This window comes from Grammomys surdaster, unplaced genomic scaffold, assembly GCF_004785775.1.
Source record: "Grammomys surdaster isolate TR1022 unplaced genomic scaffold, NIH_TR_1.0 124726, whole genome shotgun sequence".
Classification (NCBI taxonomy): domain Eukaryota; kingdom Metazoa; phylum Chordata; class Mammalia; order Rodentia; family Muridae; genus Grammomys; species Grammomys surdaster.
Genome location: NW_021619686.1, coordinates 37,125 through 63,923, shown reverse-complemented (window position 1 = coordinate 63,923; position 26,799 = coordinate 37,125). Strand labels below are relative to the sequence as shown.

The 26,799-nt window shown below is 46.1% G+C and overlaps 2 non-coding genes across 2 annotated transcripts; both read left to right on the top strand.

Moving 5' to 3' along the window:
* The first annotated feature begins 15,301 nt into the window (after positions 1–15,301).
* Trnac-gca lies at positions 15,302–15,373 on the top strand. The gene has a single exon. It is a non-coding gene; the product is annotated as a tRNA-Cys (tRNA).
* A 10,614-nt stretch (positions 15,374–25,987) lies between these two features.
* Trnac-gca lies at positions 25,988–26,059 on the top strand. Its single transcript has one exon. It is a non-coding gene; the product is annotated as a tRNA-Cys (tRNA).
* The last annotated feature ends 740 nt before the right edge of the window (positions 26,060–26,799 follow it).

Sequence of the window (26,799 nt, the reverse complement as noted above, 5' to 3'; positions counted from 1 at the left end):
TATTTTGTCTGTCTTGTTTCTTTTTAGCCTTTCATCCCCCAACAGGCACATTCATCTTAGCAATACTTTTGTGACTGTTCATGTCCTTGTTCCAAATGCATTATAGAAAAACACTACTGAACTTTTCAACGAAAGCAGAGGTTATTAGGCCACCCCAAGTACCTCACTAATGCAACCCCCTTCAAACACTGATGAAATTGTTATTTTAAAAAAAACCACTGTATCCCTCAGCTTGGGTACCACGGCACTTTTCAGAGGCACAGGCTTTAATGGACTTGATAGGCATAGTTGTGAATAAATACCTTGCATGGATAATTTCATTTGGAGGCCCCAGCAAGATTATGCCATGCTTGGTGGGACTCGCCACTCATGGCCTTTGCTGCCAGGGAAAGTGACCCTGACAAACGCTCCAGGGCCCTGCTCTTTCACTGAGTCTGGAGAGGTCTGATATGACCACTGTGTTCCTAATACTAAAACTCCACAGAGGTAAGTCTGTATATTAAATTCGCTTCTGGTTCTTGGTGAGGCGTTTGAGACCCATGGGGAGCCTTTTAATTAAAATGGCTAGGTAGGCCCCAGGAGAATCCCTCTAATTAAGAGGAATAGGCCCTTTTTCTGGGGAGACATTTTCTTCTGGAAAAGGGGTATATGCCTAAGGGATCTTCCTTGAGATTACGGAAGATCTCCACATTGAGGGAACCCATTTATGGTCTGGAAATTTTTCTGCTTGAAGATAAAAATTTCCACAGGAAATCCTTCCCCAATTCTCCCATGCTGCATTGGGAGCTACCATCCTGGTTCTACCTGTCATGAGAGATATGGCTTTGATTTTTGCTTGAATGAATGGCCAGCCAGCTGTATAAATGAGTGAACATGTGATGGTCAAGTTTGACCCAGGGAATTTTTTATTTAATTCCTTGATTTTGTTGCTGGTGTTTCCGTTTTGACTCCTCTCTCCAAAAGTAAGCTGGGTGACTTGCTTAAAATTCTGTGGATTCCTCTGGACCATGCCACTAGGTGGCACCCTGTGTATGCTGTTGTTAGTTGTTTGTCTGCTGCCTCTGGTAGCTCAGGCCTTGGTGTAGAGGGGAAAGCAGGGGCATACAGACAGAAATGGAGAGAGAATAGAGAGAGAGAGAAGGGAGGGAGGGAGGGAGGGAGGGAGGGGGGGGGCGGGAGGGGGGGAGGGGGGGAGGGAGGGAAGGAAAGGAGGGAGGAAGGGAGGAAGGAAAGAAGGAAATAAAAAAGAATTCTAGTTATCTCAGTGTGTTCCTGGAGTCACAGGCACCTGCCTCTCCTCCAGGTCCTCTCAGGTGGGGCTGAGGGGGTGGGGAGTCAGGGCACGCAGTTGGGGGCCATTCGTGGAGCACCCAATCCGGGCTACGCTTGCCTTGGGCACCAGCCCAGCCCGATCCTGGGTGCCCAGACTCTCACTCCTGCCCAGAAGATGGAGGTCTGCTGAAGGTCCTAAGCCCTTGCTGTGTCAGCCAGAAAGCTGCGCCTGGAGAATGCCCCTGCTTTCCCCTCTACACCAAGGCCTGAGCTACCAGAGGCAGCAGTGAGTGGGCTTGTCCGGGATGGAGGGCATGGTGCTTTTCTTTGCTGCCTAGCAGCAAAGAACTGGCTTATTTTTCTATTGTAGAAGGTTTTGCTCCCTCCTGGACTTCAGGAAAGCCATCACCCTTTCCTGATCTATGATCCTTTCTGGAAGACCTAGACACTTCCCCTCTTTCTGATAACCCCAAGCCCTACTGCCCTCCAAGCCTCTATCCTTTACACCCACTACCTGATATGACTGTCAACAACTTCTGACTCTTTATTTCAGAGAAAAGGGAACATATTGATATATTGGGATGGGGGAAGGTAGGGAGGGAGAGAAGAGGAGGAAAGGGAGGAGGAGGAGAAAAAGGAGGAGGAAGAGGAAAAGGAAGAAGAGGAAGAGAAGGAGGAAGAGGAGGAGGAGAAGGAGGAGGAGGAGAAGAAGAAAAAGAAGAAGAAGAAGAAGAAGAAGAAGAAGAAGAAGAAGAAGAAGAAGAGAGGAGGAAGAGGAGGAGAAGGAAAAAGAGGAGGAGTTGGAGGGCTTCTGGTATGGATGTAAAAAAGTCACTCCCTTTTGAAACAGCCTTCCCATCCAAGTGCCCTGATTGGGACCCCAATCCCCAGTACCAATGAATTTTCCAGACCCTGGACACTTTTCACTGGAACCTTACAACTGGAATTCAAGGTGCAGCTCAAAAATGTACTCATTTGTCTAAGACTACTGAGGTTCTTTGGGGCCCAAAAAAGTATCCCAGGGCATTTCTCAAACGATTGCAAAATTTAAAAAAAAATATACCCCATTTGGTCCATGGGTTCCATAAAATGCCAGGACATTAAAGTTAGCCCTCAATCACCTCTGGACATCCAGAAACAAAACAAAACAAAACTCCAAAAGCTAGAGGACTTTGCAGGGATAAATATCTCTCAGCTCATCAAAGTGACACGAAAGGTTTACAATAATCAAAACACTAAAAAAAAAAAAGACAAAAATAAGATGCCTTGGCCATTGATTGAGACACACACACACAGAGACAAAGATAACGCTTCTCAGTCAACTCACTCCAAGTTTCCAACTGCTTGTACAAAAAAAAATTCCCACAAACAAACAAAGAAACAATGGGGAAGATGGGGAAGATGGAGAAGGCCCCACAGGGAAGGGATCAGTGTACATGTTGTTTCAGGGAAGAGGACACTAACTTCAAACTGTCCTAAGCCCAGGAAACCCTTTCAACTGAAAAAGTGATAGGCAGTGAACGAAAATGAAGTAGCAGGACTCTACCCTCTTAAGCCTCCAAGAATCCTTGGTCACTGTGTCAACTGCAGGCCACCCAGTTAAGTTGTTAATAGACACTGGGACAGAAGTTTCTGTTTTGAAAAATCCAATAGGCTGCCCCAGGGAAGGGAGATGCGGGGGGGGGCACCCTCTCAAAGATGGATGGGAGGGGGTATGGGGTGAAGAACTCTTGGAGGAGACCGGGATGGGGGGGGCAACATTTGGGATGTAAATAAATAAAATAATTAATTAAAAAAAAGAAAAATCCAATGGGGCCAGTTAATCTGGGCCACAAACAGGTGACTCTCTCCTCTGTGGTAGCCCCAGATTGTCCTTTCCCCTCTGGGCAGAGATTTCTTCAAAAATTAAGCACCACCACCACCTTCACTCCTCAAGAAACTAGCATTTCCTTTATACCTGCCTCAACTCAGCTTAACTGCCCCTCTGTCTGAGTAATATCTTTTAGCTCATCCAGACTCCACAACAGAAACAAATCCAGACCCCAGGACTCCTGCACCGGGACTTGAAATGGCATTTTCTGAAAGTATGGGCTCAGACCCAGTCTCCAGGCTTGGCAGCACACCACCCTCCAGTTGTGCATGGTAAGTCTCAGGGCTACATTCACACCCATCCGACAACATCCTACGAACCAAAAAAACAAAAGCAACAAAAACAAAACCCCTTCCACCAAGGTCAATAGAATCTTCAGCCCCTCGCCTTGGTATTGGGCCCATCTCCTAGACACTGGGAGCTATTTGCTGTTTCACTGAAGCAGAGAAAGAAAAAAAAAAAAAGGAGAGAGAGAAAAAGTTTGCTTGCCAGGCAGAGTCAAGACAGGTCAGGACCTGTTGGCAGATCTCCTGGCCTGTTGAGGCATTGACCGATAAGAGGAGGTGCACTTGAGGCTCAGGGCGAGGAGGGGCTGAAGGTTCTATTGACCTTAGAGGAAGGGTGTTTGTTTGTTTGTATGTTTTTGTTTTCAACATGAGGCTTATAAAGACAGGGAGGTAGATTTCAGAGTCCAGTTTTCAAAAGGATGCCTCCAGACTCTCTGTGAATTAGAGTAGCTTTTTGATGTTGAATGACCATCCACAGGCACTATGATTGCTGAAGGACCCAAACAGTATGGTTGGTAGTCACAGGAAATCCTGGCCACCCTGATCAGTTTCCCTACATGGATGTTTGACTAAGTCTCTTACAACAGCTTCCTTCATGGCCCAGGACCTATTCCCTTAAAGCTGGTAACAGAATTCTGGTACCTAAACTCCAAGGGGGAAAAGCACCAAAATTTGTATCCAGTGACCTAGAGGAAGAAGAACTACCCCACCTTATATCCCTGGATGAAGGGTGGCCCCATCCCAGGCTTCAGCCTGAGAGGCCTTTTCTATAAATGTTATACCTCTGAGGGGAAAGACTTCCTCAGGGAAGCGCTGTAGCTCATCTGGGAAAGGTTTGTCTTGGCACTTGGAATACCCAAAGTCACACTGCACAACAAACCTCACACAAGAGAGGGAGGGAAACACCCAAGAGAGTGGCTGTTTCCGCTCAGGTGAGAAGCAGCAGGGAACTGAGCAGAAGGGTTTATCTAGGGTTTTTGGAGGGCAGAGCTTTCCAGGGTAGCCTGGGATTGGAGGGATTCTGTGGCTTGATCTTGAAACTCAGGGGTTGGTGAGATTTTGTGCTCTGAGTTGTTGTTTCTCTTCCTTAGCCCTGGTCTTGGGGTCAGGATGTTCTCTCTCTTGGCCTGAGTCTCAGGGTTCAGGGTGTTTTTCCTTTTCATTTAGCCCTGATCCTTTTATCCTACACTTTTTTTCTTCTTCCTTACAAAAGCTCCCCCAGGTTTATGTCTCCCTTGTATACCTCCAATGACCCTAATAATGTCTCCTATCTCAACCCACCAGATGTCTCAACTACCATCCCTGATTCTCTGCCCCCTCCCCCCGACTCATCCAGACCCTGGCAGTTCCTGCCATTTCCCGCTCTGGCAAGCCCCTGAACTTACTCTTTTTGAGTCAAAGACTATGAGCAGGAAGCTCCCGCTCCCATTTATGGTGTATGTTTCTGTCTCGACCAGTGATATGTACAACTCCTAGAACCCCCATTTTTCTGATAAACTGCAGGCACTCATCTCTCTCCTAGAGACTGCTTTTTACACCCACCAGCCCACCTGGTATGATTGACAACAGCTACTGGCCACACTGGTCCCATCAGAAGAAAGTGACTGAATATAGCTGGAAGCTAAGAAATCAGTCCTGGGTCTGGACAGAGGAACTCTGGCTGACAATGCTTACTGCATTAAGAGAGTGTTTCCTCTCAATCAACCTCGTTGGAATCCTAACAGTGACAAATATAAGGGGGTACTAGACTCCAACTGATGGACTTTCCCAGCTGGACTTTAAGCAGTGGCACTGAAAGCCCACAAACTTATGAAAGTAAGTGAGGTCAGACAGGGGACCTCAGAGAACAGATTGGGAGCTGAAGGATAAGAGTCTTACCAGGATCATAGTGTCAGCCATATGAGAAAACCCAGATAATAGACCAGTCTGGCCCAACAGGAGAGAAGAAGACTAGGAGACAAGTAGGCTCCCATTAGAGAAAGATCAGTGTGCCTACTGCAAGAAGAAAGGACATTGGAAAAATGTGTATCCCAATATGAACAAGGCCCCACAAGTACTACAGTTGGAAAAGTGACAAGACACGGGCTCCTACAGTCTTAGCTACCAGGAGCATGCAGTAACATTTAAAGTTGGGGGAAAGCAACTGACTTTTTAGTAGACATCCAGGTATATTCAGTCCTCAAGAAGCCTCTAGGCCAATTGATTGATCCAAAGATTCAGTCCAAGGGGTGACAGGAAAAACAGTCTACTACCTCTGGACAATTGACCTAGGAAAGGGGACAATAACCTACTTGTTCTTAGAAATGCCTGATTGCCCCTACGTGAGACCTTTTGCATAAACTGAAAGCCATTATTATCTCTTCTAATGATGAAATGCAGTTAGACTTATCCAGCAAAATGTTGGTGTCTTGCCCTCTGTCAGAAGAATATCTCTTAGCTGAAAGTCCTGCCCCCAGTTAAAAAACATAGTTGGAATATATCTTGATTTACAACAAAGATTCCTGGATATATGGGCAGAAACCAACCCCCCCCCCCCCCGGGACAGCTCCAACATTAACTTCCTATAATGGTTCAGCTACCCAGTTCAGCTAAGATTAAACAATACCCAATGACTTTGGAAACAAAAAGGGGAATTGCAGTCTCTATTGCCTAGCATAGAGAGACAGGCATCCTTGTGCCCTGACAGTCACCCTAAACTATGCCTTTCTTGCTTATGAAGAAACCTGGGACCTCTGGTAATAGACCCTTCCAAGATCTGAGGGAAGTAAATAGAGAGTTGAGATCATCTACCCCATGGTCCCAAATCCATATACTTTCATGACAGATCCAGAGGGAGTTTACAAAGGGCAACTTACCTAGACAAGGTTTTCACAAGGATTTAAAGCCTCTCCAACCCTGTTTGACTTACTGTTGAGTTATTAGGTATTGATTGACTCCTGTCATTTCCTCAGAGGTTTCCCAGGACCATACTTTTACAGTATACAGATAACCTCCTCCTAGCCTCTGAAAATGAAATCCATATAAAAGGGCCACTAAGGGACAGAAGATAGTGGCCCCCATAGGGTCACAGAGAGTGGCACTATTAAGAGGTGTGGCCTTGTTGGAGTAGGTGTGGCCTTGTTGGAGGCAGTGGCTCACAGTGGCTTTTAAAAAAATAATTAGATTATCTATTTACATTTCAAATGTTGTCACACCTTGGTCCCTTCTGGCAGAGTTCTTCCCCCCATTTCCCCTCCCCATTCCCTCTGAGAGGGTGCCCCTCCCCCAGCATCCAGTCTCTACAGAATTAGGTGTATCCTCTCCCACTGAGGCCAGACAAGACAGTCCTTTTCCTGTTGCCTGTTGGTCAAGATGTAGAACTCTCAGCTCCTTTTCCAGCATCCTGTCTGCCTACATTCTATTATCCTTCCCACCATTGATTACAATGGACTAAACCTCTGAAACTGTAATCCAGACTTAATTAAATGCTGTCATTTATATGAGTTACAGTAGTCGTGGTGTCTCTTCACAGCAATGTAAACTTTAACTAAAACACAGACCTTGGGCTATAGAGTGTTGGTTAAGAAAACACAGCTTTGTCCATCAGAGGCTACCAGCTGATGGGAGGCAAAAGAAGCCTGTCTCAGAATCATCTTTCAGATCTCAACTTAAAAGACTAAGAGCCAGTTTGAGAGTTCCTAGGTTTGGTTGGGTATTATTACCTTTGGATGCCAGGGTTTGCAGAAATAGTAAGCATCCATTCACCAACACAAGGTGGGGCACTGAGCCCCTAATCTAGACTGAGACTAAATGAAAGGTGTTTAAAGCTTTAAAACAGCTCTGACTTCAGCTCTAGCCCTAAAATTTCCAGATGTCTCAAAACCTTTTCATCTGTTTGTCCATGAAACAAAAGACAAAATATGTTTTAGCTCAAACTTTGGGGCCTTCAAAATGCCCTGTGACATTCCTGTCCAAACTTTTGGACTCTGTGGCCTCAGGATGGCCCACCTGTCTAAGAACTGTGGTGGCTGCCACTGTTCAGTAGAAGAAGCAGACAAGTTAATGCTGGCTCAGGATGTTATACTCATAGCACCCCACAAAGTTGAGGCCCTCAAACAGTAGGATGCTGACTGTCTAATGGTCATGTGATACAGTACCAGGCCCTACTCCTGGACCACCCTAGACTCTGGATTAAGAAACCCACTGGCATCAATCTTTCGACGTTCTTGCCTGATAATGACCTGCAAGTGCTCATCCATGATTGTCTTGAGGTAACTATCATAGTCCAGAGGATCTACCCAGACCTAATGGACACACCCTAGAAGATCCTGATGCAGTGTTTTACATGGGGACCAGATTCATTAAGAATGGAACCAGGTATGTGGGGGTTGCAGTAGTTACTTCAGTTAAAATGATCTGGGTTCAAGCCTTAGGGTCCAGGGACTCAGCCCAGAGTACCGAACTGATCACTCTAACTCAGATTCTCAGGTGTGAAATGGAAACTTAAGGGATCTTTAGAAAGTTGGATGGTGTTTTGCTGGGGCAAACATGTGAAGGGATGTTTCGCTGAAGTGGACACAGGTGTGAAAGGCTAAGGGAGACTCGTGTAGGAACGTTTCACTGAAGCAGACACAGGAGAGAGGATGTTCTTCTAAAGCAAACATGTGAAAGGACACGTGATGAATTCTTTGCTAACAACATTCATGTATTGGTCCACCTTACATTTTGTAGTTGAGCTCTATTTGTTGAGACTCCTTGAACTCAGGCTGACTGGATGTGCATGCTGCTGCAAGACATGTGCTGAAGCAAAGCAGTGGAGAACTCATAATGTTTGGAGGGTATACATAGGACTCGATGGAGTGATGGAGACAGAGCTCGGCTTGCTGGCACAGCTAGCTGTGCAATGCTTGTAAGTCTCCCATCTTCACTGATCTTCACTTCCCTGAGAGAGGCAAAGCTGAGAACTTCTCCTGGTGTTCCTGTTGGTCCCTCCTGCTGACTCAAGCCAAGGCTGAGGCCTGGCAGTCTCTGCTGGGTTTTGTCACCACTGTTGCTAACAAAACTCTACAGAACTGGAATGCTGGTGTATCTGTGAAGTGTTTGTAAAGTGAATTGAGCTACCACTGCTTGATAACTTGTGAACTGAACTGATTTCCAGACAACACAGAAGAGAATCACTTGAAAGAACCTTTCTAAACAGGTCCACTTCCCTGTATCCCCTTTTCCCCCACTACCTCTGGTGGGTGGTGGACAACAAGGGAGGTTAAAGTATTTAAGAACCATCATTAAAAACAAAGTTTGAAAAAAAAGTTACACAGATGGGGAAAAAAGGAAAGTCCATCACCATATAGACACAGGAGAGAGGATCACCATGCTTTTGCTACCATGCGTGTCCAGCTATAGAAAAAGAGGGCTTCAAACATCTAGGGGAAAGGATACTAAAAACAGAAGAAAATCTTGGTCTTCCTAGATGCTATTTGGCTTCTCCTACAAGTCGCTATCTACCCACTGTAGAGAACATCAAAAAGATAACTCCCTGGAGGCAAGAGGTAACCAGGCTGCTGACCTGGATGCCCAACAAGTAGGCCTAAGTCCCATTGATATTCTGGTGATGTTCCCCAACCTGTATTGCCTGACACTCCATGGTACAACTAAGAGGAAAGAGAGGATGCAAAAAGAAGAAAACGGAAAGCTTGAACCCACAGATTGGTGGAGGACATCAGAGGGGAAGATTATTCTCCTGGAAATAGCTGGCAGGATGCTGGTAACCGACCTTCACTAGGCCACTCATTTGGGGGCCACAAAACTTTCTGAGATGCTCGGACCAAAGCTGGTTGGACCCAGACCAAGATCTGGACCGGATAGCCTGACATGCAGTGTCTCTACCAGTTGCTAGGTTTGTGCTTAAGTAAATCCAAGACAGAGAATCCTTACCCAGGAAGGGGTCTGAAAGAGAGCCCAACACCCCGTAAACTCTGGAAAATCAACTTTACTGAGATCTGGCCTGACAGGGGAGGATATACGTACTTGCTAGTTTTTTATAGATACCTATTCTGGGCAGGTAGAAATGTTCCCCTCCCAGACTGAAACTGGTTTAATTTGGCTTCCCCCTAGCAATGGCCTGGATTTCATGGTCAAAGCCTCTCAATTAATAGCTAAAGATTTAGATATAGATTGAAAACTTCATTGTGCATATAGACCTTAGAGTTCTGGGAAGGTAGAAAGAATAAACAGGACATTTACAAAAAACCCTAACAACACTCTCATTACAGTGCAACAAAGGGCAGACAGACCTTCCCTTCCCTTCCCTTTGCCTTAGGCCTGCTGCACCCCACATAGGAAGGGGTGTAGCTGGTCTTTGCTACTTTGTGGGTTCTTTTTTCCCCATCCAGTTTCACCTTCTATCACTAGATATGAAAGAAAGAAGGATGGGGGAAAGAGAGATAGAGATCTCTGAATCTAATTTCTTTCTCCTTTGAGCACAACTGCTAACAAATTGCAACCACCCCCTCCCCCGCAAATGACCAAAACCCACCCACACTGTCTCTTGAGGCCCTAGCATTTATATAGTGTGGTGAGTTGAATATACTTGGCCCAAAGGGAGTGGTACTGTTAAGAGGTGTGGCCTTGTTGGAGGAAGTGCATCACTGTGAGGGTGGGCTTTGGAGGTCTCCTCCTATGCTCAGGCTCTACCCATCATGGAAGAGAGCTTCCTCCTAGCTGCCTGAGGATGCCAGTGTCTCCTGGCTGCTTTTGAATCAAGATGCAGAACTCTCAGCTCCTTCTCCAGCACCATGTCTGCCTGCTTGCTGCCATGCTTCTTGCTATGATGATAATGGACTAAACCTCTGAAACTATAATCCAGACCCAATTAAATGCTTGCCTTGTAAGAGTTGCCTTGTTCATTGTGTCTCTTCATACCAATGAAAACCTTAACTAAAGCATATACCCTCTAAAAAGTTCTCAGATTCCAAGTGTCACACAATTGCAGAAACTATCTGCAGCTGGCAAAACCATATCTTAGCTAGAGCATGAAGTAAATCATAGTCAGCCACTGCAAAGCAGCCCATATTCCACAGCTGGGATTAAAATGAAAACATATTCTTATAGTGTTACTGTGTTTTTTTTTTTTTTAAGAAGCCAAAATTCCAGAATTCTCACTACAGAGGGACTTACTCCTGTGAGGTTTGTTTGGAAGACCCCCACTGCTTCCCTGCTCTAATCGTTCCTTTCTCAAGACACTACAGGACCACCAGTCCTCCATAAAGGTTCCTCACTCAATTATCTGAGTGACCCCGCCCAGGTCTAAGTCCGACACTAGTTTTCCCTTGTTCAAGTCCAATGGTACTATCTGGGTCAAGCAGGTAGCCAAAGGGGCACTGAAATCAAATTGGAAAGAACCCTACATGATGACTCTCTCCACTTCTATGGCTGTGAAAGGTAGCTGGCATTATATCATGGATTCACCACACAAAAAAGCAGAAACCACAGCTGCTACCACCAAATGGACCATCTCCTGGACTATGGACCTGTTAAAATTAAGGTTTCATCAGGGCCCTTCTACCCCTCCCCCCCTACCTCCTCCAGGCTCCTGTGTTTTGTCCTATGGATAGAAGTACAGGGTCATGGTCTGACTCCCACACCTTCAAGTCTGGAGCTGGGAGTTGAGGAAGACAAATAAAGGGGGAGGTGTCAGCTATCATGACTACAGACCAGTAACCTACACTTCATCTTGACTTTGCCCATTGATGCCCAATTTAAGTGTGTGGTTTGTGGGGAAAATTAAAAAAAGGCCGCCACAGCAGCGCAAGCCCGCCGCCGTGGCGGGTCCCCACATCAGGGAGGGAGATCCTACGGTTCCAGCGGCCTGAGGGCCTTGGCGGCGGCGGGCCCCAGTAACACGAGGAAGTCCTTGGTTCCAAAATGGTTTATTGACATGACGGATAATAGATGGATCTAGGCGTACCCCCAAAAACTCAGGGCCGTCCCGAGTTATATAGGGAGGGAGAAAGGGGGAGGATTAGGGGAGGAATGTTTAATTTGCTCTGCCCTCTGGCCTTCATTAGTATGTAAATCTCTAAGGCCTGAGGCCTATCGCCTGGGTGACTCTATGGAGATCTGTGACTGTTTTTCAGGATCTTAGGTGATGGGAGGGACCGAACTCCTGCCGGTTCTCATGAGGAATTCCACAGAGAATCTCGGGGTTCTAAGTACCTGCTCAACCATGACCCAGGATACCCTTATGCAGTCCCACAGTGGTTGAACTGGAGGATGTGGGAACTTAACTTTTGAGATAGGAATATAGAGTTTACAATTCTATCCATGTGTGTGGCTGGGCCCCTAGTTGCCAAGAACAAGGGAGTTTCCATTGCAAAGAATGGGGTTGTAAGACAGAGGCTTCCTGGAAACTCAGGGGTAAACACACACACACACACACACACACACACACACAGAGAGAGAGAGAGAGAGAGAGAGAGAGAGAGAGAGAGAGAGAGAGAACCCCTTCTCAAGAAATGCACAATAGGAAAATGAAACCCAGTGGCCATAAAATTAAAAAAAGTTTGGACATTCTTTTAAAAATATTCTGGCCTTTGGGAAACTGGGAAACCCTGGGGAATCAAATCCTGTGCCACAGGAAGGGACCCCAGGACAGATTTACTATCCAGAAAAAGCCACCCCTCCCCCATCCCCAGACCTTTGAGTCCTAACAAAGATCTGACAAAGCCTTGACCAACTCTCCCCTCCAAAGAAACTATGTCTCTTAACACGCTGTGGTAGAGTCCCACCTCCTGCTGTCCAGGAAGCTGTCTGCCTCCTGCTGTCCAGGAAACTGAGGGATCCACATCTATACTTTCCACTCTTGATAAGATTCATCACTTAGTTAATCATTCTCAGCTAGTAATCAGCCAGGATTACTGGTTATGCTTAAGCCCTCGACCCCTGTACTACACAGGGATAGGAAATAACCAGACAGTCCACTGACTAACAAAACTCACTGTGAGTGGGGCAGCTCAGATTAACATTAGAGGAATTCAGAGTGTCTGGGACTTGTCTATTACACAAAACCTTTAACCTAGGCCCTTCCCCTTATTCTGATGCCTACTATTCTGCATACAGGTAAACTCTGGACAACAGCAATATTATTGGGTTCCTGAGACTACTTAGTAGGTATGCACTAAGTTTAATGTGCCTCTTCTGATGCTTTCTAAACTGAGACACCTCTTTTATGTGTCTTAGTACTCATTCTGCCCCAGGTATTCTATTTAATGGGAAAGAAGGGAGAATATATTTTAATATAGACCCTTGATGATAGAGGGAAAAAAGCTGCATCAGTCCTCACCCCACTCCTGGTCAGCACACGCATAGCCGCTCAACAGCCGTAGGCACATCAGCCGTTATCATGGGGATACAAACTTTAAGGAACTGAGTAGACAGGCTGGTCGGGACCTAGAGGTGTTAAACATTTCCATTTCTGAATCAGAACAACAGTTAGGTCCCTTGTGGAAGTGGTCCTGCCAAATCAGAGAGCTTAGGCTTATTTCTCATGAAACTGAAATGGGGAGTATACATGGTGTAGGGAGAAAACTGTTGTTCCTATGCTAACTGATCAGAATTAGAAAAAAAAAACTTTCTATAGTTGGGGAAAACCACACAGAGAGGGAAGGAAGGAGGAAGGGAGGGAGGGAAGGAGGGAAAGAAAGAGAGAAAGAGAGACAGACAAACACAGACAGAGTGGGGATCAGGAATTGGTACCAGTTTCTGTTTTCTTGGCTCATCCTGGCTACTCTACTATCAGCACTGGCTGGGTTTTTAATTCTCATTCCTATTGGATAAATGGTGGGGCTCTGCATCTTAAACTATAAGCAATTATATAAAACAAAGGATTAACTCAAATTAATGGTCCTGAGTCCAGGATTTGATTCATTGACTTAGACCAGTGGGGAATATGAGAGGGCAGAGGGTTCCTCCATTGTGTCTCATTTGGAGCCATCTTTGGTTTAACTTGAAACTCACCCTCCTCCCCTTTTCTACCCTTGCATGAAAAGTCCCATGGGAAAGCACCAGTCTTGCTCTAGAAGATCAAGGTTGAAATGCCCCCAGTTGTTGGCTTCTGTTAAACTGCTTGCTTGCTTGATTTCCCTTTGCAACTACTGCCCAGGATGTAGGTTTTCTGTGTTCTTTGTTCTTTTAAAAGCTCCCTGTATAATGCACTTGAGGCTGTTCTGTGAGAAAGGTTTCTCTCCAGGATTAATATAGATTCTCAGTTCAGATTCTGGTTGCACTGAGTGGACTTTGGCTATCTACACCACAACAACAGGAACGTGGTTTCCCTGTACCACCAGTCTCACCTGCTATATGACCTCAGAACGTCTGTATAATGATCCAGATTCATGTATGGTTGCACATGTACCCAAGTGTATGCTTATTCAGGACTAGAGGAGGCACACCTCTTATTCACCTTTGGGCTGCCCCATCAGCAGACAGGAGAGCTGCCCTTCTTGTCTCAGTGAAGTAAATTGCCTTTTATAGTTCATCAAACAAAAATTGCCTCAGCTCAGCTAATGATCCTCAGAAGTCAGTGTTTACTCCTTAGCCAAATTCAAATGTTTAAAAGTAGCAAAATTGGGGGTGGTGGTGGATGAAATCACTAAGGTAAAACCATCCAGTTCTAACTTTATTTTGTTTCTGCCTGGCTATTTCTCAGCCTTCCATTCCAGCAGTCACATTCACCTTGGCAGTGCCTTGGGAAACTATATATGATCTTGACTATGGTCTAAACAGACTATGTAGTATCTGGGAAATACCACTGAGCTTTACAAAGAAAGTAGATGATACTAGGCCACCCCACATCTCTGTAAACACTGGTGTAAATGTGCATTTGTCTTTTAAAACACTGGTCCCCTGACCAAGAGACTTTCCAGAGGTATGAGCCTGTTCTTGGTTTGGCTATTAATAAAAGGACTAAAAACCTAATTGGCTTGTTTGGTGCAGTTGTCGATAACTATCTCGTGTGGATCATTTCTGGTTACCTAACAGATGGTTTCCATCACTGTGTCTGTCCTAAAGTGAATGAGTTCTGGTGCAGCTCTTCTTCCTGCTACTCAGCCAAAGATCTGGGTGCTTCCCTTTGTGGTTTTTTCTCTCTCTCTATGGTGGTTTGAATGTATATGGCCCTAATAGCCTCATAGATTCAAAACCTTGGTCCCCAGGCAGTGGCAGTATTTGAAAGGATTAAGAGGTGTGGCCTTGTTGGAGGAAGTAGGTCACTGGGGGTGGGTTTTGAGGCTTTAAAAAGCCCATTCCAAGCCCAGAGTTTCTCTCTTCCTGTTGCCTGAGGATCTGGATGTAGCACTCTCTGCTTCTTCTCCAGCACCACATCTGTTTGCATTCCACCACGCTCCCCATCCTGATGACAAGGACTAAACCTCTCAAATGTAAGCCAACTCCAAACACATCCAGTTTCTGACCACTTCTCTTTACCTCTACCATTATTGTGCTAGATGGATTCCCAACTATCTCTTTCCTGGCTCACTGTAGCTAAGTTGATAGAAAAGACAGGGATATGGCCCATGCAGGATGAAGATTTGGGAGCCTTGTGCAGCAAGGCTAGGGTGGTGAAGTATGCAAAGGTTGCCTCAGCCTCCTGCAGGGCTGCCCTTTGCCTGCTGACAATTCTGGTACATCCAGATGTCCTAGCTGGATGGGTGGCTGCAGCTTGGAAGTAAGAGTAATGCCACAGGGGAGAAGCTGGAAATAAATATGACAGAGAAGATGAATGGAGGAGAGACACACAAGGCTTTGGGTATAAGGAACCTAGAAGCTTGCAGGGACTGCCTTGCTAATGGCATTATACTCAGGTAAAGGATACCAATTATAGTAACTCTTAAGCTGTGGGGGTATAGCTCCGGGGTAGGACATTTGACTGCAGATCAAGAGGTCCCTGGTTCAAATCCAGGTGCCCCCTATTGGTATCCCTTTTGCTTGTCAGCCTGTCTTACCTCTGCCCCACTGAGAAGTAACAGGTTCACGTCCCCCTCTCTTTGGTCGTATTTTGAGCTTTGTGATATTTCCTCTCCTCTTTCAGTACTGAGACACTTCCTGTCTTCTCCTTCAAGCTTGGTTGGTTGTATCAATCACAGCCAACTGAAGACAGAAACCTAATAATTAACTATGGAAAATTTATTAGGAAGAATAGTTATGTTAAGAAAGAAGAATATAAAGCTTCAAAGAAAACTATAATGTGTTCTGCAGGGTAAGGGTTCACACAAGTTCAAAGTTGGAAGGGGACTCTTCTCCAAGGTAAAGGTCAAGCTCACATTGGGAAAGAGTTTTTGTTTGCTTTTAACTATTATCTTTTTGGGGGGATTAACATACAAAGTAATGGGTTTAATTATGGCATCTGTATGCATGGGTCATTATGCTGTTTTCATCCCCACACCCTATTGCCTTCCTCTGGGTTCGTATTTCCCCACTGTTTAGTTGTGCCTCCAGCTTTCTTATCACATGTGCCCCATTACCCTCTCCGTTTCTCCTCTCCCTTAAGATGTATTCCTCATTCCTTATGATCCCATTTTTAGTGCTCTGTGTCTCTGACTCTGCCACACACACACACACACACACACACACACACACACACACACACACCCTTTTAAAGCAAGGTTCTGCAGCCTGAAACATGAGTTTGCTTTGTTTTTCTTAACATGATTTCCATGTATATGACTTTCCTGCAGATGCCATAATTTTGTTCATTCTGCACAAGTGAATAAAATTCCACAGTCTTCTTATCCATTCGAATTTATCTGGGGAAGGGGTATTAGCCGATTACTAGCCATTCTTGGTCACAGCTTTGAGGCAAGCAGGAGCTAGCTCTGTATAGACTACATGAACCATGAAAAAGTGAGGTCAGAGGGTACCAGGGGCTAATGTTTCCCAGAAACAGTCCAGGCATCAAGTGCTTCAGTGGAGCAAGCTAAGTCTGGTAGGCAGAGGGTGGTAACAAGGCTGGCTAGGGCTGTGAGGCCTCCAAGGGACTTCCTTCTCTGGACAGAGCACCAGATGAAGTAAGTGTGTACTTCTGAACAACCATCCAGAATCAGGAAAGCAGGCATACTTGGGAAAGCTAGCAAGCTACCTCTGTTCCTGAACCATCCTTGCAGGAACCCCTAGTGACATTTGTCCAATCATGTTTTGTTGAAACAGGTTCCTTATGTCAGAGGAAATATGGAAGGGTAGACTGGCAGCTGAGAATCACAGACTGAGAGTGGCTGAAGCAGGACTCGTTTGCTTGGTCAGTGGGTGTTCAAAGATGTGATACAGGCAGGACATGAGGCCAGCTGGTAAGACTGTCGTCTGGCACTTCCATGATTATCATGACCTGTGCTTGTCCTATGAGGTGGTACCTTCTCAGATGGCCCTGAGAATGAACACTCATGCTTACACCTGAGCCTCGGGGCAGTGAGGAGCCAATGCCAACTGGACCAGAAACTTGAATCTATGAAAATAGTTGGAGCCAAAATGGAGTCATCAATGACAAATCCTAACAAAAAGGCATAAGGAAGCCATGCAAGAGGGTGTGTCACACATACCCATGCCTGTGACTAAAAGTACAACCAAGACTTTCTGAATCTACAACCCTGCATAAAGCCCACTGAAACCTTACACAGGAAATTCTTCTGGGTGGATGCCTGTCCAGCATCTACCTCCTCAACGGTGGACAGACACCACCTCATTACCAACCCTTTCACACTTGGGTAATTGTCTCAAATAGTACATGCAACTTCATTTTCTCTTGCTCACCTGGGTGTGTCTATGGGTTGTCAGAGCCTGTGTATCCTGGATTCTAACTTCTGTTCTGTTCCTGAACAAACTCAGTTCTATGTAGAGCCTCTCTCCATGTCACCATTTTTGGTTGACAAAAGCCCAGTCTAGATCATTCAATTCACATTCCAACTGCAGACTCACAGGCACTGTGACAGATGGCTGTATTTTGTGACACTAGATTTTCTGTGGCTTGTTATGCAACATCACTGTGAATAAGACTGCCAATGCTGAAATGGATATTTAGAGGGGTTCTTGCTGGGACAAATCCTAAAATACATGGGTTTCTGTGTGTAGCAAGCAATCTGTTCCATCGGCTGCAGGAATGGTGGAAGCTACAACTGAGGGCAGGAAGACAGCAGCCTGGGAAAGCCTGGGAAGCAGGAAGTGTCCTTGATGGGGCAGAGCAGGGGAGGGGATGCTGGGTAAAAGGTCCAAAGTGTGAGTTACTTGCTGCAGGCTGCATTTGCCAAGGGGTCCCCAAAAGACCTGAGTTCAGATGAGAACTGCCTAGCTTTATAAGCAGAATTTAAAGGTAGTATGGATTACTAAGAGATTGCATAGTTGGGAAAGTAAGCTTGCTCTGTCCAAGACTATGATATCAGTTTAAGAAGAAGGAAACTTGGTGCCTTCTATAGACACAACCTCAGGGAAAAGGCCAACTTGACTGTGTGGCTTAAAAGCCCTTTTGTCAGGACCACTGATACCACCAAGTTTGTGCCAGCTAAATAACTCTTGTGGCAGTAAGTGTTCCTAGGAAGATAAAGGGTGTGGTCCCATAGGAACCTGATGTGCCCAAATATTTACAACCAAGCCAGAGAAAAGCAGTATCAAAGAGAAGTGTAGTGATCACTGTTGGGAATGAAACCAATTTAGTAAACAACCCACAGTTTTCCTGAGAGCTTGCATTAGCCAGGCTTCTGTGTTGCTGTGTGAGTCACCATCCTCTGCACCTGTGCTGTTGTGCCAGATCCCCCATCTCCATGCATTTCCCTGAGAAGACTGCTCAAGGAGAAATCCAAACTTAGGTGGTAGGCTGCCAAGTGTGTCTCCTTGTTCCTGTTTTGATCCTTGTTCCTGTTTTTATTCCTGTTCCTGTTTGTGTTCCTGTTTTGTGGGGAGTATAAAAGGGAGCTATGCAGTTGAAAATATAGCATTTGGTTCTTTACCAGATGACTCTTTGTCTTTCTTTCTCTCGCCCTCAGCCCTCTGCTGATCCAAGGAACTCAGTCAGCTATGCTGGGGTAGCTGACATTGCTGTGTCCAAATATCTGAGGAAGGCACTCTAAAGGAGGAAGTGTTTATTTTGCTTGTGATTCCAAAGGGTTTCTGCTATTGTTGCAGGGATGGTTAGCATGGGCAGAGCAGATACTATGGCAGACAGGGGACAGGAATACAGGAAGGTGCCAGGGCAAGACATAATGCCCAGGACATGCCCTATGACCTACTCCTTACAGTGTGGTCCCACCACCTGTGTTTCAGCATCTTCCACTAACTCTATCCTATGATGAGTCCATGGAGGGATGAATTCTTCCTTAGGTCAGAGCTACCATGATCTAATGAATCCTAGGAACTGCCTCCTCACCAACTCAATCTCTTCATGTTTTCTCCATCCCTTCAAAGTCACAATTAAGATTCACTATCACAGGCTGTATTCATGGTACTGTGAACAAATTCCACAAAAGCAAGTAAGAAGGACCACTGCACCAATGTCATTGCACACTGGAGAGCCAGGCATGGTAACTACTCATCCACCAGGAATCACATATTTCCAATGAGCTTTTCAGACTTATAGGATAGTGGAAAAGATAGGTTCTCAGGTGTCAGAGCCAAGAGTCATGTAGAACAATGGTGAGAACCACTCCTGTGTGGCAGAGCAAGGATCTAGTGAAAGAAAATTTCTAATCATGGGGTGTTCTGTTACTTTGGGGGTAGTTTGTCACGTGATAGTGAAAAGTCTGGAAGTGCTCAAATTGGCATGTACAGGGGCACACGTGTAACTAAATGTAAGAGAGAAGCACAGCTATTTCTGCCTGTATTTGAATTTTATTTTTTTCTTTTTGACCTTGAACTTCTGACATCCTTGCCTCTACATCCTGATAATTGTAATTTTAGGCAATCCCTACAACACTAGGCATATGTGTTGCTGGGGTACCAGCTCAGGGCTTCAAGAATCTAGGAAGGCAGTCTACCAATGGGTCTACATTCCCAACCACATATTTGAGAATTTTTCTTTTTCTTTTTAAAGCCAGTTTCTAATACCATGTACACTTTTATAATTTTTTAGTATTTGAATATAATTGTGTTGCTAAAAGTCTGTTCCTCTGAATTTGGAATGTAGGGGAGAGGCCCAGAATCTTATGTATTTAAGTTCATGCGTACAAGAAGCCTCCAGTGTTAGGCTTGTTGCTAGGACAAAAGACCTCGACAGAGGCAGCTTAAGGGAAAGGGTTTGTTTTGTTCTTTAGTTTCAGAAGCCCAACACGATGGGGAAGACATTTGGAGTCCAAGTGTGAGGCAGCTGTTCAGATCATGTTCACAGTCAGAGAGTAAAAATAGACGTGTCTCTTCAGCTAGCTTGCTCTTTTACTTCAGTAAAAGTGGACCATAAACTTCTGTTTTGAGCAATTGATAAGTAATGGTATCATTTACAGAGACTCAGAAGATAACAGGAGTTTTGAAGGGCTGTTTATCATAGTTCACACAGAGTCCCAGACCTTTCAGTGACATCACCCACAGTTAGGGTAGGTTTCCTCTCTTGTTAACTTAATCTCGGAAACCACTCACAGACCCACCTAGCATTTGTTTCCACTGTGATTCTACATCCTCTCAGGTTGACAGTTGAGATTAACCATCCAACTCAATAGAGTCTAATGTAGGACACAAGATCCTGGCCTGAGTTTGGAAGGAGGTTAGCATATTGTACATGTAGAACTAACCAAGAAGAGAACATGGTCAAATCAGGCTCTGAGCCCCAGGTCAGACCTTCTGAACAGAGATGGGATACACTTTCAGGTCCTTGGTCCTCCAATGTACTTGGCATGAGATGGTAGGGAGTGCCCAGCACAGTCCAGAAACCTATTCACCTAGTCAGGCTTCCTCATTGTGTTTCTGCCATTGCTGTGAAAGTGTCCCCTTGCCAGCTGCCACTCCTGCAGCACGAACAGGAAGCAGGCTGAGCCCCAAGCACAGAGAGAAGACTACAGATGAGCTCACTGCTTGAGGCGCAGCCTAGACCCAATGATGGGCATCCAACCTACTGAACGACGAGAATAAAATGATGTTTCCCACTGCATGGAACTCACCTGTGGAATGAGGAGTTGGATAGCTTTGCTGTGGAGGTGGCTGGCTACCTCAACCACCTGCCCCTTCCCAACACCCATAAGGTACTGACTGAGAAGATGAAGAGGCTTAAATTTGTGGGATTCAGGGTGTGTGGATGGAGTAGAAAAGATGTTCAGATAAGTGAGAGAATGCTCAGAAATGTGGTGAAGTCATGGCTGGAAGTTGATATGTAGGCAGCTGGTGGTGGGTTGCTAGTTTTCCTAGCCTATCAATGAGTAAGATTTACTGTCCCCTGTGGGATGCTGTTTGTGGTAACAGTGGTAGTTAGGATAAGAGTATTTCCTAAAAGGCTCGTGTGTTGGAGGCTGCAGAGATGGCCTAGTTCTAGCAGTTCTAGTACCCACAAGGTAGAAACAAAGGTCTCTAACTCTCCAGTTACAGGGAATCCAGTGCCTTAATTTGGCCTCTATGGGCACTGCACACAAGTGCACATAAACTCATGCAAATACACTTGCAGATTCCTAAGGAGGAAATAAAAAGACAATTCCAATTCAGGGAGGTTGAGAGATGGATCTTCGGGATGGTAACTCCGTTGTGAGGGATCTTACTTCTCCAATGGTTGATCCACTGATGGAGACACACTCTCATGTATTAGAGGACAGGAATTAGAAGACGGAGCTTCAGAGAGGAAGCAGACCAGTGAAAAACGGCCCAGAAAGATAACCCTTGTGCCCTGCCTCTTCCAGTCTATCTTTCCCTGTTTCCTGGCTGTGGTGAGGTGGACTACTCTCCTCCATCACATCCTCTCTGCCCTTATGCACCGTCTTACCACAGACCCACAGTGATGGGGCTAAGTGACCATGGACTGAAACCTCTGAAATAAATATGAACCAGAGTAAATGTATGTGGGGCGGTAAGTCATACCAGAAAGCTTGGTGGGTAGAGCCAGTTGAGACCCTGGAAGCTCACACCTGAGATGATAGGCGCCTCCCCACTCCCTGCCAAATTCCTGACCTGGAACACGTGCCATACTTCCCACATGAGGAAAGGTGACCCGTGGTCATGTAGCCCCAGTACGGAGTTCTCCATGCTAACGAGCTACCTAGAGGCCCTGAGGGTTTACCCAATAAGGTTCTGTTCCCAGACATTCCTCCCTGCAAAAGGTATTTAATATGAGGTCCACCCTGAGAAGTTGGTGCAGTATGCATCCATTTTTCACGATGAACAGTCAAGAAACAGTTTAGAACCATAGACTGTCTCTTTCATCAAGAATCACCATGGGGAGCATGGAGTGGGTCTTTGACTACCAAGCCGCAGACTAAGACTCCCACAGAAGGCCTCTCTGTGCTTCCAGTCACAACTGCAGCCAAGCTAAGGACAATCACCGCTGAGCTAAGCCAGAGCTCCCCTTTCCCTTGGGCCCCTGGCTACACACTATCCTGTAGGTCCCCGACTCTGCTCTCAACGCCTCACGACTCAGAGGTGCCCGAATGTTCAGGAGTTTGGGAGCACCAGGTCCTAGCCTCTTCACTGGCTTCTCTGTATGGCTTTCCAGCAGCAACTGGAGGCCCAGAAACCAAAGAATACCAGCTTCGGCCTTCTCACATCTCAGACTGCATTTTTCCACCCCCAGAGCAGTCTCTCAGTGCTTCCCTGAAGGCCAGCATCTGCCCTGTGGTGGCTGTAGTATGCGATAAGCACTGTCAAACTCCTTGCCTTTCGCCTCCCAAGTGGCCGTGCCCTGTAGTGGGGCTGAACACAGAACAACCATCGTACCCTCAGTTTACATTTTTTCTTTCAAGTATCTGTCACAGCAACACAAGGATGACTGAGAGGATGGTGAGACGTGCCGAGGAGGAGCTCCAGTCACGGAAAGGGTTATAACTCTACTGGTTCAAATCTGGGAACATCCCTCTGGTCCACTTGCCTTGTTGCCAAACCTAATACTCTCCAATTATCCCTCAATGTAGTGCTGAAGATTGTACCTGGAGCCTCCATGTGCCAGACGAGCCCGCTCGCCCAAGCTACATTACCAGCCCGAAGATGGTCTTTTTTGATCAAGTGTTCTGCTTACAAGTCCCTCTGACCAGCACTCCTATAAAAATTTTTGTTTTATAAAGATTTATTCTCTTTATTTTATATGTATGGGTGTCTTGTTTGCATGTATGTCTGTGTACCACATGTGTGTACTGTTGCCAGAGTCTAGAATAAGGGTCAGATCCTGGAACTGGAAGTGCAGACAGACATTACTGCCATGTGGGTGCTGAGAACTGAACCTAGGTCCTTTTTTTGTTTGTTTGTTTGTTTGTTTTTTTCGAGACAGAGTTTCTCTGTGTAGCCCTGGCTGTCCTGGAACTCACTCTGTAGACCAGGCTGGCCTCGAACTCAGAAATCTGCCTGCCTCTGCCTCCCAAGTGCTGGGATTAAAGGCGTGCGCCACCACTGCCCGGCAACCTAGGTCCTTTGTAAAGACTCTTACTGCTGAACCATCTCTCCAGTGCTCTGTTTTTTAAGACAGGTCTCACTATGAAGGCCTGGCTGGCTTAGAGCTCTTTATGTAGACTAGGCTGGCTTCAAAGTCACAGAAATCCACTTGCCTCTGCCTCCTGGATGCTGGGATGAAAGGTGTAGTGCCACGAATGCCTTGCTCTGATCACCTCTCTGTCTAGAACTTGTTCTAGTGTTCTCTGGTGACGTGAGACAAGGTCCTTTTGCTAAAGGTAATTTATTGTCTTAGTTACAGTTACTATTGCTATGATGAACCATGGTGACCAAGCAAGTTTATTTGGTTTACACTTGCACATCATATCCCATCATTGAAGGAAGCTGGGGCAAGACCTCAAGCAGGCCAGGAACCTGGAGGCCGAGGCTAGTGCAGAGGCCATGTAAGGGTGCTGCTAACTGGCTTTCTCAGCCTGCTTTCTTACAGCACTCAGGACCATTGGCTCAGGTGCGACCCCACCCACAATTGGCTGGCTTTTCCCACATCAATCTCTAGCTAAGAAAATGCCTTACAGGTTTGCCTAGAGCCTGATCTTATAGAGGCATTTTCTCAGTTGAGGTTTCCTTCCTCTCTGATGGGCTTGTGTCGAGTTGACATAAAACTAGCCAGCACAGTGTGTGTGTGTGTGTGTGTGTGTGTAAAGTTCTTAATAGATTGTTTAAAAAGCTACATTATGGAGGTATGTTCTGAGTCAGCCAGCCTTATTCTGCTTCAGATTTTCTGGATAGTACATTTACTTCTGATTAGTAGCAGGCAAGAGCAATTGGTACAGGAGTCAAAATTCCCTCTTAATATCCAGTGACTAACTGGATGGAGAGTTTCACATACAGTTCTATGTGATTCTATGATGCAAAACAGCATGGTGGCAAACATCAGAGGTTCTCAAGCCCACTCATCACTCATGACTGAGGGATGTCACGCTGGGGCTGAGTCACAGACAATGGCAGGTATGTAGAGGTGCATACCTGTGGGAAATGCCTGGAAAGTGAACGGAAGCCACAGGGAAAGGGTGACCAACTGGAGTGATCTAGCACTACTTGGTGGGGGCAGGCGGCATGCACTGAGCTCAGAATTGAAGCATGCTCATCACAATACTGAGTGAGCACTTGGCAGACCACAGCCCCTGATTTAGGTCCCCGCATTTCATATACCTATTGGTGTTAGGAATGGATTTCTCTCTGCCTACTGAGTGCCAGAATGCTGAATTTTCCTGCAAGGGTGTAGGAGAGGATAAATGGGTGTGTAGCTGCTTCCCTGGATTGAAACATTCTCTGGAAGAGAAAGCAAGGACACCTACAAGGCTCATGAAAGTCACAAGACCCACAGCCCTCCCCTTGCCCCTGCCCAGGTCCTATAAGAAGGAGGGGAGGTCTTCAGTGGTGCAGCTGCCTGCAGGGTGCTCATGGGATTCCAGTGATGCAGATCTCAGGAGCAGTCAGCCAGGCTAGGGTGACTCTGTTGAGGAGATATATGCCTGGGAATCACCCATGCCTCGAGTCACCCAGGGGAATGTGGTTGTGAAGTCAGCAGCAGCTGAAGGAATCATTTCTTCAGTCTTCTTAAGAAACTGTGAAGGAGAACAGTAAGTAACAAACAAGTCCCAAAGAAGGCAGAAGCAGCAGAGGGTCCAAGTGAGGCAGACAGAGACCCACAACACTAGGGTTTTAGACAAGACAAGACTCCAGCTCTGAACACTGAGGTGCCACAAGTAGGAGGCCGCAGGGTGCTGGGCACCCAAGATCGATAGAAGTCCTGTCTGTGGAACTGTAGGTCTATGGGAAGGACAAGTTCGGGGTCAAACCGAGGTCTGTTTGAAAGAAGTAACTGTGGCTGCAAGTTCACTAGAAATCAGGAAACAACAACACACAGGGGTCCCCACACGTGGCCAAACACAGGTGACTGTGTAAAACTGAACTGTGAAACAGGTGGTGGGGGCGGGTGGCGCTTGGAGGAAAGCATTTGATTGCAACCCAGCAGTTCCTGCCTTAAGACTGTCATCTGTAGACTCTTACTTCCAAATCTTTTCTTCAGAATACTTCTGTGTGACACTTCTGTGTGACACATGAAGTGTTCTGCAGATGAGAAGTGAGAAGACTCAGAGAGGCAATGGCTTGAGGGCCATTCCCTGCCCTGGGCATTTGGTGCAGAGGCTCTCCATCACTCTCTGTGTGTGGTTTGCCCACTAATCAACCTGTATTTAATTTAGGCACGATTTTCACCACTGTAATGTTTTCCACATCTATACCATGGTGGTGGGGGTGGGGGATAGATTAAATCAGCATCTCCACATAGTTTGTGAGTCAGAATTATCTTTAGAGGTTTTTAAAAATGTGCCCCTTGGTCCCCTTCTGAGTGAGTCTAGGTTAACCCTTAGGTGCTGATAGGAAATTTTGCTTTTGTCCCACCCTATCCCTGCTATACATAATTGATCTGTTTAGCATCTGACCCTGAGTCTGGCTTTTCCAGGTGGGTCTGAAAGATGTTCTAGCTGTAGACCTCCAGTATTTAATGCCCCTGCCTCAGTATTTAATGCCCCTGCCTCAGTTTACTGGGTTACTTGCAACTGCTGTATCAAAACAGCTGAGAGCCCGCATCTTAGTCTACAGGCGTGAGGCAGAGAGCAAGAGCACTGGGAACAGTCTGAGCCTCGTGAAACCTCAAAGCTAGGCCCCCAGTGACACGTTCCTTCAGCAAGGTGGAACCTCCTAACCCTTCCCAAATAATTCCTTCAACTGGGGATCAAGTATTCAAATATATAACCCATGTGGGCCATTCTCATTCATAGCACCACAGAAGGGCGGTGGGTATGGGTCCTCGGAAGGTGGCAGTCAGATGTGCCAAGGTGGCTCAGGCCTGGGCCTCACAGGAAGAAGCTGATGGTGGTAAGAACTGGCAAGTGCATGCGTCACAGGTGTGTCAGCCAGTGAGTTGTCATGCAGGTTTAGAATATCTATGAGACGTAAGCAAGAAGGTGGGGGTATAGCTCAGGGGTAGAGCATTTGACTGCAGATCAAGAGGTCCCTGGTTCAAATCCAGGTGCCCCCTTGCCAGAATCTATTTTGGATGCCTGAGAGCAAAACTCCTGAGGTAGACCTAAACAGAGAGTCGAATAACGACTTTCACTGCCTTACCTAAAGGTCCCTGTGTGCCTCACTGAATTGTGCTCCCCTATGTTCTAAATTCTTCTCATGTCTGGTCTGTGTCCCCTTGTAGGAGCCAACAAAGGGTTGTAAGGCCATCTGGGTCACATGAACTCACACTGTGGCACAACTGCCCTTTAAGTTAGTAATCCTGGGGCCCACTCACTGTGGAGAGTCCAGCCTAGAAGCTGCCCTTCTTTTAGTAACTTCTTTTGTCATGCCCCATGCAGCTCATCCTAACCTCACTACAGGGTGTTTCTTACTCTCAGCTGTCAGTGGACTCTGCTTAGCCTCCCACTACACCTATGGAAATATTTTAGTCCATGGCTCTGTCCCCTGTTTGTGCTAAAACTTTGAATAACAAGAACAATGTTTTACTATCTCTATGTCTGCATCCTAGATGGTAGGGACGGGTGCCTGTGAGGCTTTGTGAGTGTGACTGACTGAATGATATGAATTAAGGAGCATATCCTGAGGCTGTGGGGTATCCGGGCAATATATGTGGTTCACTACAGACCTAACCCAACAGCTCTTGTCCTGACTTGGGGGAAAAATCACAGTAGGGCAACTTTCTAGATGAAAGGCTGGTGCCTTCACCACACCCCAAGGCAGAGGGGCCTTGGCAACTAGGTAAGGTTGAGGACA